Raw genomic sequence first — 10,786 nt, 5'->3', positions numbered from 1 at the left:
GTGGGGCTGGGGCTGCACCTGTGTGAGCAAGGAAGGCCCTGGGAGGCTCCAGGAGAGCCAGAAAGGTCCCCAGTCCCTTCCCTAAGGCAGGTAGGCCCCTTAAAAGCTTTCCAGGCATTCCATGGAGGGTCTCCACCACCCAGAGCTACTTCTGCTCCCCACCCCAGCCTGGGGAGCCAGGGCCACGCGCTTCCCCTGCCACTCACCCACTGCCCCTGCCACTCATCTAGGTCCTTCACCGCCACCTCCCAGCCTTCGGACCTCCTCTTCGCCATTCATTTGGAAGAAAGGAGACTGTACTTACAGGGACGGCTCCTCTCTCGTGATCCCCAAACCTGTTGCAATAAAAACGGGGTCATTTAAATTCTACAGGACAGTAAAACAGAGAAGGATGATATGCAGAAAAATGACAAGGCCCAGACACCCCACCCCAATACCCAGACCTCCCCGCTTCAGGGTACCCGCCCCCCAAGCATTGCACAAAGTTTCCTGCCGAGTGGAAGATCTCAGTCCCCAAGGGCAGACACACAGAGCCTGAGAGAGTGTGGCTCCCAACACCTCGCTGGTTCCAGGCACCCTTGGGCAAAGACTTACTGTTCGCTTGGCCTGACTCAGGCTGCCCATAATAGGGGGTTCCCAGTGGGAAATGGGAAGCAAGGCAAAAATGGGCCTTTGTGTGTTTCCTTCTGCACTGTCTGCCTGCCCCCAGTGGAAGCACCTTGTCCCGCTCGTCACTGGAACAATTTAGCACCCCTTTCCAGCTTTGGGTCAGTTTCAAATTCCCAATCCCAACCAGTGACACCGCCCCTGCACCCCTCAGCCTTTCCACTCCCCAAAGGAGGATCCCCCTTGGCTGGGGCTGGCCTTCCCATTTCTGCTCCAATTCAAAACAAAGAGCCATTTCCCAGGGAAATGAGGACCCAAATGATAACCAAGGAGGAGGAAAATCAATGGTTTCAAAGGTAAAGGCCATGCTTCAGATTGTTACCCAGCTCTCTGGTATGACATGAATGTCGCAGCTTCGTGGCTGAAGAGAGAGTCCAGGGCTCTCTCCCAAGGCACGGTCCCCCCAGTAGCTGTAATCCCACCCAGCGGCAAGTTTATAGTCACCTCCAGTTTGAGGCCAGGGTGGCAGTCTCCTCAGAAATCTAAGGGGCAAAGCCCCAATCTTAGCCCCCATTCTTTCTACCCCCACCCCCCACCAGACCACCACTGTTTTTATCCACCTCTGAAGCCAGGTCCCATCCTGGGGAGGACACTGTCTAAAAAAGTGGGCGCCCTCAGATCCTAGTTTTCCATGTTCAGAAAGGAGGGAGAAGAGAGTCTGGCATCCCCTTCTATAAATGTTTCATAATTTAGATGTAGGTGAAAATCCCAACGAGAACTTCTTTGGGATTTCTCCTCACCCCGGATGGAGCAAGAACAGGGCAGAGAATTCCCCTTTCCTGGAGTTCTCACAGCAGAAAGTAATAAGGGACTTACTGTTTTTCTCTTCCAGTGGAGGGGAGTTGGGAGTACAGCTGCCTCCTTCTGAGCCTGGCCGCTGGCTGGAGCCTCTTGCTTTCCTATCTCTGCTCCAGGAACCGAGCATGTGCACTTGTATGCTCTTAACCTAATTTATGGTGGGAATTATATTTTGGCTTGTCAACTCTCAGGCCATAAAACAAAGTTTATTGGAATCACGTGCTTGTAAATAGCCACTCAGGTCCCGTCTCTGCAGAACCATAAATAACCTTCTGCTTTAAACTTTTATTCCCTAAATAAAGGTTCATGGCAACTGTTCCCTCCGATTTAAATAGTCCCAAATATCAAGGATGCAGTGGAGGTCATATTCATATCAATACCCCCCCCCTGCTTTTCAAATAGCATCTTTTCAGAGGAAGCTGGGTAAGTTGGGACATAGTGCTATTTGGAAAAGGCTGGTTGGTGGCCATGGCTTATGGTTCTTTGACTGCATTCACTGTGAGTACTGTCCCCTCCTTTATTTCGATCGTTCTCTAGTGCTGGATGTGTAAAGAAATAAAGAAGAAAGCCAACAAGCCAACGGCCACTTCTTGCATGGGAGATATTTGAAATTTTGTTCGTTCGAGCTTCAGTAGGGAGAGAGAGTGGTTGGGAAAAGGCTGGGAGGGCTTGGGGGTGGGGGTGGGGGGCAGCTGTGGGATTTAACACTTGGCTGGGTATTGTTACGGACTGGCTAGGGAAAGCTGAAGGTAGCTTCATGCCTACGGGCTTCTAGGATTTGCTTAGATCTGAAAGGGGAAGTTTTTGTAAGTGACCAAACTGCTTAAAACAGCAAGACTTGGGGTTTGGTAAAGTGAGAAGTGGAAAATAGCCCCCATCGGAATCTGGGGCAACTGAAGCGCTAAAGAAGGCTATAAAACAATAAAACAGCCCTGGTGTGAAGGGGACAGGGTGTGAGGAAGCAAATGAGACTCAAGCAACCCCAGACCAGGAAGTCAGCTGTCCCTGGTCCCACAGGGTGCCCAAACACAGGACTCCAGGCTCTGAAGTCCTCAAGGGCCCACACCTGGGTGGGATCTGCAGGAGAGTTTCCAGGGCCACTTCCAATCCCACCAAAGAGAGAGCCTCGGAAAGGAGCCAGGAGCCCGTGTGCTGTCCTTCGGAGGGAGCCCAGAAAGGGGACTTGGGCCTGGGCTTGGCGCTCCTTGAAAGAGAAGGTGGCATTCTTTGCTTGGGGCAGGCAGCAGGCAGCAGGCAGGCAGGGGGTGGGAAAGATACCCCAGCTCCCACCAAAGAGTATTGACTCTAGGGTCCACCAGAGTTGCCACCAATTAGTGTGAAGACATTTGTGATTTTGACTATTCCGATGTCAATGATGGAGGTTGTGTATAGATTTGTAAAGCATGCACAGATACAATTTCTGAACTAGCTTCATTGGAAACAGTTTCCATCAGCAAGTCCCATCAAGCCCATGAAAGGGATCTCTGGGTACAAAGATCTCTGCATCCTAATTTCCACCCAGTCTCCATGCACTTCTAAACCCATTTCCTGATTTGACTTTCATTAGTTGGGAGGGGGCGGGGGCTGTTCCGCAGGATGCTTATACATCCATGTTTCCTTTTTTTGATTCCATTAGTCACTTAGGGGTGGTTGGTTTTTTTTTTCTTTCCTTCTATCCTTCTATTTTCCCCAGTTGGAAGCAGGCTTTTTATTGTTGTTTTTAAAGACAGGGGTAAAAACCGCTCCCTTAAAAACTGTTTCTGATCATGTTAACACTAGGTCAACAGCTTCAAAATCGATCCCTGTTAACACATCATAAATAATAATAATAATAATAATAATAATAATAATAATCAAAGTTTCTTTCCCAAATTCATGAAAAAAGAATCCATCCAAGAAGGTATGGCTTTCTGGGCAATTCTGATGAACTTTTTATGGGTGTAGGTAAGGAGGTAGAAGGTGAGCTGGCACCCAGGGGGGGCTCTCAATCGATAATTTGGAGGATGGTGACTGGGACCTGTTGGAAGCTTTGCAGTGGCTTTCAAAAGATGGATACAATGACACAGCCTACCAAGTACCCTCAGGCGTTCATAGGAGAGTAACTAGCTCTGACTAGGGGAAAGAAGGTAAGAAATGAAGACAGTGAGATAAACAACAACAAAAAAAACACCCAAACTCACTGCATATGCCCACTCATAAGGACCTTTTGGAACAGGGAGATAGGCATCTCTTATTATTTTCTAATCTTAGCCCAACCAGGGAAAGCAATTCAAGAGAGCTATGGGTCAACCTTCCTCCAATCTTTCCTTGGCCCCCTCCCCTGCCCACCATCTCCTGGGTTCCTTCGGATGAGAGGAGAGTGAGGATGGAGTAGAGGGTACTCAGTCTGAGAAGTCTGGGAGGGTGGGTGGGTGGGTGGGTGAGTGGGGGAAGGGGTAGCCCCAAGCTAGCATGCACCATTCTGTGGAGGGTTTTCCAAAGACAAACCCAAACTCTCTGATGGTGTTGGTGATGGAAAAGGATAGAGAAGAGGAGAGAACCTTTTACAAAGCCTGTTACATTGCTGATTAAAGTGAGGCTCTGGGCACCACTGTCCCTCAACATTTGACTAGAAAGAACCAGTCCCAAGATGTCCTGCCTGGTCAGCTCCCCAGTGGTGAGAGCCCTCTAGGACCCCTCCAGGCCAGGAGCCAGAGAAGTGCTCGGAAGAAGTGAAGCATGAAAGGGCCCCAAGGCACAGCAGCATTAGGGGATGCTGGAGTGCCCCCCTCAGAACCCTCTCTATGGCCTCAGGAAAGAATGCTCTGATCTTGACTTTTAAAGAGGCCTCCTGCCAGTGGCGATTTGAGCCCTTCTCTTAAAACAAAGGGTTTGCACCACCAGAAGGGATAGATGGGGATGAGCCTTTGAATGAACTCCCTAGACCAAGGACAGAGGAAGGAAGGAGACTGAGCAGGCTGGCACTCAGAAACATAGGGGGACTGTGTGTGTGTGGGGGGGGGGGGAGGCGTTACAGTCAGTCAGGGGCTTAGTGGTGAGTCCCAAGAGGGAGAGGGATTTGATTACACATTCCTGGCATTACCCCCTATAAAGGAAAGAGGAACCCTGGACTCAGCTCCTTGCCTCCACAATGAAGTGCCCTCACTGAGCTTGAGGCCCTGAGGGGAAACGATTGTCCCCAACAGAAAGCACCACAAGGAGAGGTGAGATGGAAGAGGATGGTTCCAGGGCAGAACCTAGAATAATTCTCCAGAAGAGCAGCGCTAGAGTCACCACCCAGACAAGGCCTGGGAGAACTGAGGTTAGAAGGTGCCCAGTGAGTTTGGGGTGGGGTGAAGGGCAGCATCCTTCTAGATCCTGGGCAGCAGTTGGCTTCAAGGTAGGTAGCCAGAGAGAGAAGAGCTGACTCTGGTCAAGGCAAGAGAAGCCGCTTGGCTGAGAGCTGTGGAGGCCCCCTCAGGAGAGGCTGAAGTCAGAAGGCCCTGAGTGGAAGTAACTTGGTTACATGGGATATGTGCATGAGCATAAGCTGAAGCAGTATTTCTATAACTCTTTAAAAACCAGACAACCAACAAACCAAAATCTCTCTTTTGGAGAATAAAAAAGGGACTGATGTAGATTTGGGGGTGAGGGTGGGGTTGGAACTCTTTAAGACATTTCTGTGGTCCAAGGGCCAAGATGGAACCTAGCCTTTGGATCACAGTAATTGGTTGGTGGGTAGGGGCCACTCTCTGATCTAATCTGCTCTCGTTCACTGGTCTTTCATTATCTCACCTGTGCCATACATCTAGAGACAGTCCTAGAACTTTCTAGAAGACCAAGAAGGACAAAGTGGCTGTAGCCTTATATAAAGATGAGGGTAGGATGAGAAAGGTGACTCCAAGTGGCAAACAGTGGGGTCAGCTGTTAGGACAGGTCGAAGGCCATCTGGCCTATGGGTGGTGAGGCCTCGCCTACCTGATGACGGTGACCCACTGAAGAGCAGTGAGTACCATCTTGCTGGGTACGGCCTCCGAGTCCGTCCGCTGATGGGTGACAGACATTGTGATTCAAAGTTGTAAGACCTATGAGACCCATCATAGTGATACAAAGAACCCTAGAATTGTGTTCTTCTACCCCTACCACTGCGTGTGGGTCCTCTCTAGGCCTTTCTTTTCTTCTCTGTAGAATGTGAAGAGTAGGTGAATGTTTCATCTTGATGGCCGAGCAAAAGAAAGGGATAATGATAGTAATGAGGAGCATGTATCAAATGTTTGCTATGAGTCACACTCTCAAATGCCCAACATGTAACCTGGTAAGTATGTAAAGTGTTTATAACAGTGTGTAGCACCGAGCAGCGCCTTGTAAAAACCCTCATTGCAAACCATGAGATGCTATCCCTGCTTTTCAAAAGAGGAGGCAGGCCCAGAGAATCTGCCTTATTTGTCTAAGGTCACACAGCAGATAAGTGGTGGAGTCAAGGTCTGAATCTCAAGCCAAAAGAAAGGGATCCAAGTGCCCTCTCCCTAAAATAGAGCTGATTAGACTTTAGGAATCAGGAGAGGAGGCCCAGGTGCTTTGTGGAGGCCTACCTGTGGGTAGAAACTTTGCCTCTGGAGACCCCAATGCCATCAAAGTAGTAGGATAGACACTCTGACCAATGGTTCTCAAACCTAAGTGTGCATCCTACTGGCCAGGAGAAATGTTTATCAAATATGGGTTGCCGGGGACCATATGTGGGCATTCTGATTCTGAAGTGGAGCCTAGAAACGTGGGCTCTGCAGCACTCAGAGTTTAATGCAGGCCTTCACTGCAAATCAGGGCCCTGGGGTAGGGAGAAGAGGGAAGCAAACCTGTCGCCAGGAGGCAAGCGGGGAATCCCTGGGTTGGAGTCAGGGGCAGCAACTTCAGTTGGGTGTCACTGCTGGTGAAGAAAATGCCCATGGAGCCCTTTGAAGGTCTGGCATAGGAAAGGTTCTGAGGAGGGGTGGTGGTGGAGAAGAGCACAGAAGAGAGTCCACGGAGTTCAAGAGCCATGGAGCCAAAAGCGTTCAGAACCCCCAGAGAGCCCCAGGGATGGGGAGGGAAGGGTCAGTCAGACACGGATGGGGCCTCAGAAGGCGCTAAATGCTGTGCTTTCCAAAGCTGCTCATCCAAGTGTCAGGGGCGGGAACAGGGAACCGGGAGGCGCGGCCGCCCAGCAGGAGCGAGATGGTGGAGACGTCGACGGTTGGGCACCGGGGTGAGGGGGGCCCACGATGGGAACCCGAATCCCAGCCGCCAGAAAAGCAACGCGCGGAAATCGCGCCCCCTCGGGGAAGGTGGAGGAAGCGAGGTCACCCGCCGACCCGGAACCAGCCTGCAGGCTCCGGGGGTCTACGGGGGCGGCCCGAGGGGCAGCGTAGCCGGGCGGAGCCCCGCCGGCGGCCGGCAAGCACGACGCGCGGGGGCGGGGGCGGGGCGGAGTCACGTGTCCTCCCCTCCCCCGCCCGCCGCAGCCTGCGAGACGCTTGTCCTACAGCGCCTCCTTCTGGACGAGCCGCCGGACGGCGGACAGGGGGACGGAGCCAGCCTCGGAAATCCGCGCCGCGGGCTTTCACCGAAGGCCTGGAGTCAGCTGGTCCTGGAATGTCCCCTGGGGCGCCTCCCACACCGCCCTCCCGACGACCCCCGGCACTGGGGACAGGCTCGAGTCCGAGGAGAGGGCTGCCCCCAAGAACGAGGGCCAGCCCGGCGGGAAGAGGCCTGCAGCGGGCCCGTGTCTGTTGAAGTCTGGGGGCGCTGCGCCGCCGCCCCCCAAGGCTGCCCGCGGACGCGCCGCGCAGGCGTAACCAGATCCGGGGAGGGTCGCGGTCTGAATGAGAGCCAGGAGGAAAGGCCTTTTCTCAAACCAGAAACACCGGGCTGAAAGGGGATCGCTACACTTCCCCCAAGGGTTACATCGATTTTGAATCACAAATGTACACGCGCCTGTGTGTGGATGTACAAAGCGGTTTCAAAAAGTGGTGGAAACGTCCATAATCTGGTCATTCCATTTTCCACAAACTTTGAAGAGCCCCTTCTTACATGTAATATTTCCAGATGTTTAAATGTGTGTATGTGGAAAGAATGTTTGGTTTCCCTTGGCCACTAGATCGTATTTGCTGTCTCTAAAGATGTTGTGTGTGTGTGTGTGTGTGTGTGTGTGTGTGTGTGAGAGAGAGAGAGAGAGAGAGAGAGAGAGAGAGATGAGAGGGAGAGGATCTTTTCCATCAAGATGATGGAAAAGAGCACACTCCCAGGCTGAGGGAGATGTTTGACTATTTTTAGATGGAATAAAGGAAAGATGAGTAGCGAATCCTGGGGGAAGACGGGTGGGGAAATGGAGACATCCCTCTGCTCAGAAGCCACTGCCCCCTCCCCCTGTGCTTTGCAGGGTGGGTCCCAGGATGGGCCATTTCACTGCACATGCGCCTGACGCCGGGCCAGCACGCCGACTGGGCCGTGGGGCTGGGAGGGGTGGTCGCTGCACCCCTGCAACGCCCTGTGGTGTGTGACGCCCGGCAGGGGGTGAGGAGCCCGGAGCCCCATCTCGCCGAGACAGGATACAAACATGCATTTCTTTTCCAGGCAAACCTGTATTAAAGCCTTAATCGTCCTTTCCAGATTTGCGAACCCTGTTCTGCGGGACAAATCAAATCGCCATGTTGCCAGTGAACGCCCTCCACAGTGTCCTTTGGATCAGAAATTTCCTATCTAGTGACCTGCTTCCTCTGAGTCCTAATCAAGGCGGGCCAGAAAAGCAGCCTGCGTTCAGAGAGCGCAAGTTCTCCCTCCTGGGAGGTAGTTGTCCAAGGGACCAGTCCTCCGAAAGGTATCCAGTCACACTATTTCTGGAAGAGTGGCCCCAGATTGGACTTAAATCGGAATCCGAGTTCCTGGTGGCTTCTCCCCAGCTTCCGGTGCCCTGCCCGGCTGCCGCACTGCGGCAAGGCCGTAAATACCTCTAACAGCTGCCTGCCAGCCCAGGGTGAAATACTGTCTTTGTTCCGATTTCCTCTGCTTCTCAGGCTCAGAAAACAGAACTCTGGCGAAATACACTTATTGGGAGGCACCTCTGACGGAAAAAGGCGATTGCTTTTCAAGCTTGATGCCTGCCCCCAGTCAGATGAGCGACCTTGGCTCTTTTTCCTGGTCCTCGTAAGCCCAGTGCAGGGCCTGACCCGTGGCCTTTGAGGCCAGAGCACACCTCGCACCCACAGATCCTGCCTCGGGAGGTTCGGGCCCTGAGCGCCAGGGCTTGCTCTCTGGGACAGGACACTTGCGCTTTCTGGATCCCAGTGGTTTTTGTTTGATTTCATTCGGGGTTTAGTTCACAGAGACAGTGGGCACATTTCCGGCAGTGGCAAATGCACTCACTAATCTCCCCATGCACTGAGTGGTTTGAGTTCAAATGAGATTTTCGGATTATTTATTCCCTTAGATGCAATCGACCATTTCGTTCCAATACGCTCTTAATGCTGCACCAGACTTACAAAGGGACCCTCAGTCCTCCATATCTGCCCATGACATCATCCTCTGCTGCCTGCTACCCCCAGCCTGCCCAGGTTCTCAGCCGCTCGGTCACCAAACCCAGAGGGGAAAGGACCCAAGCTCTGAACCTAAAGCTGGAGTATTAGGACCACAATTCCCAGCCCCTACTCTGTCCCCAACACACTAGGGGCGCCTCCCATGCCAAGCTGGCTAGCAGGGGTCTCCCAGACCCAAGATGGGGCCTAATTTTCACAAGAGAAAGCTTTTTGCCACCATCAATGAAGGACCTCAACGCCCCCTCCCTCACCACAGGAGAGAAATAGTTAAAACTGATAAACACTCCAAATATAAAAATCATTGTCTCTTATTAGTGCGTGATCAGAGTCAGTCATCCAAGACAATCCTGCAGAAGTCAACTGATGAGATTGGCCCTCCATTTTGATTCCATCGTTAATGATCAAAAATATTTTTTCTACAAGGAAGTCGCTTATCGTTCAGAAACCCTTTTGTGCTGGAAAATTTCAGGAACTGGTAAGGTTGGAAACACTGGGGTGGGGATATACCACTGAGTGCTTCTGGGGCGATATTGCCCCCACCCTATGTGCAGATCAGCCTCATCCGCAATGCGGCAGATTGTCCCCAGGTTTTAATATTTCATAGCGTGTTCGCCAGGGACTAGGATGTTCGGATTACATCCTCCAGTGTCGTTGAAAACCAGTGGGAGGGGAAAAAAATAAGGGCATTCTTTTTCCTACCCAAGGTTTTTTTGACGCATAATGTTTCTGTTCAGACATTTTGAAGCAGAAGTAAACCGTATAATAATGTAAAAGTATAATATTTACTTGTAAGCAAAAACAACACATTTAGAGAGCAAAGTATCTATTCTTTTTATACTCTGACAAATAAAACACAGATGCAATGTTTGAACTTGGAGATGCATTGCATTTCTGAAATATCTATTGTTCATACACACACACATACACAAGACCTGCACCAGATTCTCTATGATTATGCTCTGCCCCCAAATATGCATCCATTTTGTGACACAAGGTAATTCAAGTTCACCTGACAATGTCTGATGCAGGAGAAACCTTTCTTGAGTTATGAAGCCTCTACACATGAAATTTTAAAATCCTTTAAGCATATTTAAAGTTCCATCTCATAAACAAGGCCCAATAAACCCCAAAGTCTAGAAGCTCACCAGGACCATTCACCAAAGCCTATCCTCAAAACCCAAGCACAACCTGGGCGTAGAAAATCTACCCCGCCCCCACCCAAGTCCCAGTCCTCAGAAAACACCTGTTAGCCTTGCAGGTACCGTTGACCACAGACTAATCACAAAACCATTGCCCTGTACTTCAGGTGTCTCTAGGGACCCTCAGCAAAGCCGAGATACCTAGGAACCATCCGCATACTCTTCCAAGGATGGGTGGGGGTTGGCAGGACCTGATCCCGGGATTCCGGCGGTGAGACCTGGTCTGCAGCTACCCACTTCTACCCACCACGGAGGAAATGAGAAGTCCCCCCTTCGACTCCTCAGCCTGGCCCGGACCCCGCCCTGACCCCGAGGGTGGGGTGGGAAGGGGACGCCCATTTCTGGATGGAGACACTGGAGGGCGGAGGGTGGCAGTCAGCGACCCCCAGCTCCCAGGGAAGTTGAGGATGGATGGTTCCGGCTCACTGGACTGCCTTGGGTGCTAGGCACCCAGGGCTTCCTCCGTGAGCAACACGGGGACTGGGGCCACTCTTACCCGAAGGCTGCCGAGCCCAAGGCGGCGGCGGCCGGCCGGGGCAGCTGCTGTAATCCATTGGGCGCGGCCGGGCTGCGCGC

The sequence above is a fragment of the Echinops telfairi genome, unplaced genomic scaffold, assembly GCF_000313985.2.
Source record: "Echinops telfairi isolate 266 unplaced genomic scaffold, ASM31398v2 ScPeMD7_3;HRSCAF=10, whole genome shotgun sequence".
Classification (NCBI taxonomy): domain Eukaryota; kingdom Metazoa; phylum Chordata; class Mammalia; order Afrosoricida; family Tenrecidae; genus Echinops; species Echinops telfairi.
Note: the sequence above shows the minus strand (reverse complement) of the source record.